We start from the raw sequence: 7,066 nt of genomic DNA, 5'->3' as shown, positions 1-7,066 counted from the left end.
CGCAAAAACCAGCAAAAGATATAAATTAATCACTAACCTTGGACAACTTCATCAGATGACAGTCTTATAACATCATGTTATACAATACATTTATGTTTTGTTCGAAAATGTGCATATTTAGAGCTGCAAATCCTGGTTATACATTGTGATATGTAGCAACATTTCCCCAGAATGTCCGGAGATATTTTGGACACTCACCTAATCTGACCAAAGAACTCATCATAACTTTACATAAAAATACTTGTTCTATGGCAAATGAAAGATACACTGGTTCTTAATGCAACCGCTGTGTTAGTTAAAAAAATAACTTACTACACATACAAAAAGCATTATTGTGAGACAGCGCTCACATATTCTACCCCGTTGGAGTGAACATATTCCACAGAAATACAAAATAACATCATAAATGTTTTCTTACTTTTGCTGAGCTTCCATCAGAATGTTGTACAAGGAGTCCTATTTCCAGAATAAATCGTTGTTTGGTTTTAGAATGTCCATTTCTTCTGTCGAATTCGCGCCACAATGCTAGCAAGGTTGCTAACATTCCCATCTCTCTTGACTCAAAGAACGGAAAACTCCAAAAGTCCCAATAAACGTTGAATAAACTGATAAAACTCAGTTGAAAAAACCTACTTTATGATGTTATTATCATATGTATCAAATAAAATCAGAGCCGGAGATATTCGCCGTGTAACCGACGCTTTTCAGAAGACAATGTCGAGCTCCGCCGCGCGCCTTCGAGACAAAGAAAATTCCGGACCTGTCACTCCAAAAGCTCTTGTTCGGCCTCAGATCAAGCTAGACACCCATTCACCTTCCACTGCCTGTTGACATCTAGTGAAGGCGTAGAAGTGCATGCATATCGATAAATAAAAGCCAGTTGAATAGGCAGGCTGAAACAGAGCCTCGTTTTCAGATTTTTCACTTCCTGTATGGAAGTTTGCTGCAAAATGAGTTCTGTTTTACTCACAGATATAATTCAAACAGTTTTAGAAACTTCTGAGTGTTTTCTATCCAATAGTAATAATAATATGCATATTGTATGATCTAGAAAAGAGTACGAGGCCGTTTCATTTGGGCACGATTTTTTCCAAAGTGAAAACAGCGCCTCCTATTGACAAAAGTTTTAAGAAGCCCTCCTGTTCTCCACTCATTACCTGTATTAACTGCACCTGTTTGAATCGTTACCTGTATAAAAGACACCTGTCCAACACACTCAATCAAACAGACTCCAACCTCTCCACAATGGCCAAGACCAGAGAGCTTTGTAAGGACATCAGGGATAAAATTGTAGACCTGCACAAGGCTGGGATGGGCTACAGGACAATAGGCAAGCAGCTTGGTGAGAAGGCAACAACTGTTGGTGCAATTATTAGAAAATGGAAGAAGTTCAAGATGACGGTCAATCACCCTCGGTCTGGGGCTCCATGCAAGATCTCACCTCGTGGGGCATCAATGATCATGGAAGTTGAGGATCAGCCCAGAACTACACGGCAGGACCTGGTCAATGACCTGAAGAGAGCTGGACCACAGTCTCAAAGAACCATTAGTAACACACTACGCTGTCATGGATAAATCCTGCAGTGCACGCAAGGTCCCCTCTCTCAAGCCAGCGCATGTCCAGGCCCGTCTGAAGTTTGCCAATGACCATCTGGATGATCCAGAGGAGGAATGGGAGAAGGTCATGTGGTCTGATGAGACAAAATAGAGCTTTTTGGTCTAAACTCCACTGCCGTGTTTGGAGGAAGAAGAAGGATGAGTACAACCCCAAAGAACACCATCCCAACCGTGAAGCATGGAGGTGGAAACATCATTCTTTGGGATGCTTTTCTGCAAAGGGGACAGGACGACTGCATCGTATTGAGGGGAGGATGGATGGGGCCATGTATCGCGAGATCTTGGCCAAAACTCCGTTCCCTCAGTAAGAGCATTGAAGATGGGTCGTGGCTGGTCTTCCAGCATGACAACGACCCGAAACACACAGCCAGGGCAACTAAGGAGTGGCTCCGTAAGAAGCATCTCAAGGTCCTGGAGTGGCCTAGCCAGTCTCCAGACCTGAACCCAATAGAAAATTTTGGAGGGAGCTGAAAGTCCGTATTGCCCAGCGACAGCCCCGAAACCTGAAGGATCTGGAGAAGGTCTGTATGGAGGAGTGGGCCAAAATCCCAGCTGCAGTGTGTGCAAACCTGGTCAAGAACTACAGGAAACGTATGATCTCTGTAATTGCAAACAAAGGTTTCTGTACCAAATATTAAGTTCTGCTTTTCTGATGTATCAAATACTTATGTCATGCACATGTAAAATGCAAAGTAATTACTTAAAAATCATACAATGTGATTCCGTCTCTCACAGTTGAAGTGTACCTATGATAAAAATTACAGACCTCTACATGCTTTGTAAGTAGGAAAACCTGCAAAATCGGCAGTGTATCAAATACTTGTTCTCCCCACTGTAAGTATTCAGACCCTTTACTCAGTACTTTGTTAAAGCACCTTTGGCAGCGATTACAGCCTCRAGTTTTCTTGGGTATGACGCTACAAGCTCGGCACACCTGTATTTGGGGAGTTTCTCCCATTCTTCTCTGCAGATTCTCTCAAGCTCTGTCAGGTTGGATGGGGAGCGTCGCTGTGTGCTTATGGTCATTGTCCTGTTGGAAGGTGAACCCTCATCCCAGTCTGAGGTCCTGAGCACTCTGGTGAAAAACGCAGAAAAACATCCTCACAGCATGATGCTGCCACCACCTTGCTTTACCCTAGGGATGGTGCCAGGTTTCCTCCAGATGTGACGCTTGGCATTCAGGCCCAAGAGTTCAATCTTGGTTTCATCAGACCAGAGAATATTGTTTCTCATGGTCTGAGTCCTTTTGGTGCCTTTTGGCAAACTCCAAGAGGGCTGTCATTTGCCTTTAACTGAGGAGTGGCTTCTGTTTGGCCACTCTACCATAAAGGCCTGACTGGTGGAGTGTTGCAGAGATTGTTGTCCTTCTGGAAGGTTCTCCAATCTCCACAGAGGAACTCTGGAGCCAGTACAGAGTAGCAGGACTGACGAGACGTGGCCCTGGAGACAGGGACCAGAGTGGGCAGAACTGTAGCGAAGAGGAAAACAGCGCCAGGCAAGGGAAAACAGGCATAATACGAAAACAGGATCTAAGCAGGAACTAACGGCTAAAAAACAGACTGACTAAGCAGAGATTACGATCTGGCAGCATGGAAGTGGCAGGGCTGAGTATTTGTAGAGGTCTTGATTATGGAACAGGTTTCTCTGTCACACCCACACACACACAGGAGAGAGCACTGGTGGAGTGGCGGCAGGTTAGGGAGACACAGGATGAGCAGTAGAGGGGCGTGGCAGGCACAGATGTGACAGTACCCCCCCCACCCCATCACCTGGCATCCGAGCAGGCTTATCTGGGTGTGAGGTATAGAAAGCACGTAAGAGGGAGGGGTCCAGAATATGATGGTGGGAAACCCAGCAGCACTCCTCAGGCTCGTATCCCTCCCAGTCCACCAGGTACTGCCAGCCACGGTCCGGACGGCGCACATCCAGAAGCTGCAGGATGGTATAGGGGGTGGAGGAGCTGAGGGGGTGGAGGAGSTGCTGCAGGAGGAGACAGAAATTGACAGGTTTATTCAGGGGTAAGTGGAAGTTAGGGTGGATTGAGAGAGGCTGGGAGTTTCAGGTGCACAGCAGAGGGGTTATTGATAGGGTCAATTTCAAAGGGACTAATGAATCGGGGGGAAAGTTTCTTAGAAACCACCTTCAATGGCAGGTCCTTCGATGAGAGCCATACCTTCTGGCCTGGAGTGTAGACTCGGGCTGAGGCAAGGCGACGGTTGGCTTGGGACTGGATCCTGGCGGAGGCACGAAGAAGGGCAGCCTGGGCCTTCCTCCAGGTGCGATGACAACGGCGCATATGGTCATGGACTGAGGGTACCGCCACCTCAACCTCTTGGGCGATGAATAAGGGAGGTTGATAACCGAGAGCACACTCGAAGGTTGACATACCTGACGAGGCGTTGGTGAGGGATTTGTGGTCATATTCCACCCAGGGTAGCTGAACACTCCAGGAGGAAGGATTAGCAGAAGTCATGCAGCATAGGGCAGTCTCCATCTCCTGGTTGGCCAGTTCAGTCTGGCTGTTGGTCTGGGGGTGATATCCAGATGAAAGACTGACATTGATACCCAGTGCTGAACAGAAGGATCTCCATACTCGGGATGTGATCTGGGGTCCCCTGTCGGAAACGATGTCAGTAGGAAAGCCATGCAGATGAAACACATGGAACACCARCAGGTCCGCAGTCTCCCTGGAGGACGGAAGCTTGGACAGGGTAATGAAGTGAGCCACTTTGGAAAATCTGTCAATTATGGTGAGGATGACTGAGTTACTGTTGGCTGGGGGAAGGCCAGTGACGAAGTTCAGAGCTATGTGTGACCAGGGGCGACTGGGTATGGGAAGAGGGCAAAGCAGGCCAGACATGGGTTTAGTGGAGGTCTTGTTCCGTGCACAGACCAAGCAGGCTGAGACAAACTCCCAGACATCTCTCTCCAAGGTGCACCACCAAAAGTGCGGCCGCAGGAAGACGAGGGTCCGGTTCATACCTGGGTGACAGGTGAGTTGAGAAGAATGGGCCCACTGAAGAACATCAGAGTGAACTGAATCTAGAACAAACAGACCATTTCTAGGAACGTTACCAGAGTCAGGCTGGTTTTGCTGAGCCTGGACTCGATCTCCCAGGAGATGGCGACAACGATGCAGGTGGATGGCACAATGGCTTCTGGCTCGGAACCAGTGTTGTCGGCAGTAAACTGTCAGGAGAGGGCGTCAGGCTTTGGTATTCCTAGGACCGGGGCAATAAGTGAGTGTGAAGTTGAATCTCCCGAAGAACAATGCCCACCTGGCTTGCCGGGAATTCAGACGCTTGGTGGTCTGGATGTAGGACAGGTTTTTGTGGTCCATCCAAACGATGAAGAAGAGAATAGAACCCTCCAGCCAGTGATGCCATTCCTCAAGCGCTAGCTTCACTGCCAGGAGTTCCCGGTTACCGATGTCAAATTTTCTCTCTGCAGGTGAGCGCTTACGGGAAAATAATACACATTGGTGGAGCTTCTGATCAGAGGGGGAACGTTGGGACAGAACAGCACCTACCACGGTGTCGGAGGCATCCACCTCCACGATGAACTGGAGTTCTGGGTCTGGCTGAGTGAGGACTGGAGCGGAAGTGAAGCGACGCTTGATTTCCAGGTACTGGAAAACAGCAGGGACATTAGTGAGACCAAAAGGCATGAGCAAGTACTCAAAGTGTCCAAGTGGAGTGTTGAATGTCGTTTTCCACTCGTACCCCTCTCTGATGCGGACCAGATGGTAGGCATCCGGAGGTCGAGCTTGGTGAACACTGTGGSACCATGGAGGGTGGCAAAAGCAGAACTGATGAGTGGCAATGGTTACTTATTCTTCACAGTGATATTATTCAGCCCACAGAAGTCTATGCACAGCCTCAGCGACCCATCCTCTTCCTTTTCAAAGAAAAAAACAGCATATACGTCATCAGATACATCATCAGAGCGCGCAACAGAACATTGTACTGTCTACACTCGGTTTGTTGTTTATACTAAAACATTTTCATTAAATTGATTTTAATCCAAACTAAAGTTTTGTTGCTAAGGATTCCAAGACGCGGTTAGCATTTACGGCTGGGACTGCAAGTTTGTGTTCCTTTTTTGCGTGGATCCCGCGAGTGCTAGCTGGCTGTACTACAGACACCTGTTGTCGTCATGGGAAAGACTCATTGTTATCTTTTTGTAAAACAACTGGTTGCAGTAAAGAGCCATCCTGGATACTAAGGAGATCCTGAGGGAAATCGACGAGTACCAACAGCTTTACGCTATGGAGGAACAACATACTCCATCATGGAAAGATCCGACCACCTCACAAAATAACTTTAACCTGACAAAAAAAAAGAAAAACAGATTCATCTACAGACACAGACGATTTACTTACCATTGAGGTAGAGGCTAGTGCTCTGGCTGGAATCCATGCAACACTGGAAAAGTTGTGTGAGGAGTTAGCAGGGCTGAGGGGGAGTTTGGAGTCATGCTCCAAAGAGAAAACAAGACACTCACAGCCAAGGTAAAGGCCACGATTCCAAAATGGATTGTCTACTCAGGGAAAACAGGGGGATGAAGGAGTCGCTACTAGACATACAAAAGTCATAGCATGCATGAAAATCAATTTTCTTCTGGGATTCCTGAGGACGCATCCAATAATCCAGAGGCCGCGATATGAGAATTCATGCAATCTGCCTTGAAACTTCCTATGGAGACTGTAAACAAGGTGGCTTTCCACCGAGTACACAGACTTGGAGCTCGGAGTGACAAGACCAAGGGTCCCCGACCGATCATCGCAAAATTTGAACACTACCAACAAAAGGAGCTGATCATTAGCAGGGGAAGGGAGCTTAAAGGTACCAAATTCGGTCTCAATGACCAATTTCCAAGGGAGATAAACGAACGTCGTAAGAAACTGTATCCGGTACAGACAACAAAGGAAGAATGGTAAGCGTGCCTTTATCATTGTGGACAAACTCTTTATAGATGGACAGCTATTCCGAGACAGCTCCATAACACCGTGGCTGTACTAAATCCTACAGGGACTTCAGGTTACAAAAAAAAGAGGGTATGGGAACTGTAAGAATATCTGAACATTATGAAGTGGATATGAACACACACGTACTCAATTACATGCTTGCTTATACATRCACACACCTGATCTCACTCTCTCTTTCTCTCTTCTCTCCCTCTCTATTGTCGAGAACTGTTTTACAATTTAATATTTGTCTCTCTTTTTATATGTTTTTTTTCTACAAGTTTATATATGTTTACAACAAGCAAGGGGAAGATATCAGAATAGGGGCACTGGGGAATAATAACATATTGTACGGAATACATTTGTACTGTAGTGAAGCCKYCTCTAGAGTAATGCAAGGTCTCTTTCATGATCATGTGAAATTGCTATCGAAATGCCGGGATGTGTTTTTCAATTATGTTAAAGGTAATTATGATGTAACTA

Source organism: Salvelinus sp. IW2-2015, linkage group LG2 (assembly GCF_002910315.2).
Source record: "Salvelinus sp. IW2-2015 linkage group LG2, ASM291031v2, whole genome shotgun sequence".
Classification (NCBI taxonomy): domain Eukaryota; kingdom Metazoa; phylum Chordata; class Actinopteri; order Salmoniformes; family Salmonidae; genus Salvelinus; species Salvelinus sp. IW2-2015.
The sequence above is the reverse complement of the archived record's forward strand: the minus strand, read 5'-3'. Positions refer to the sequence as shown.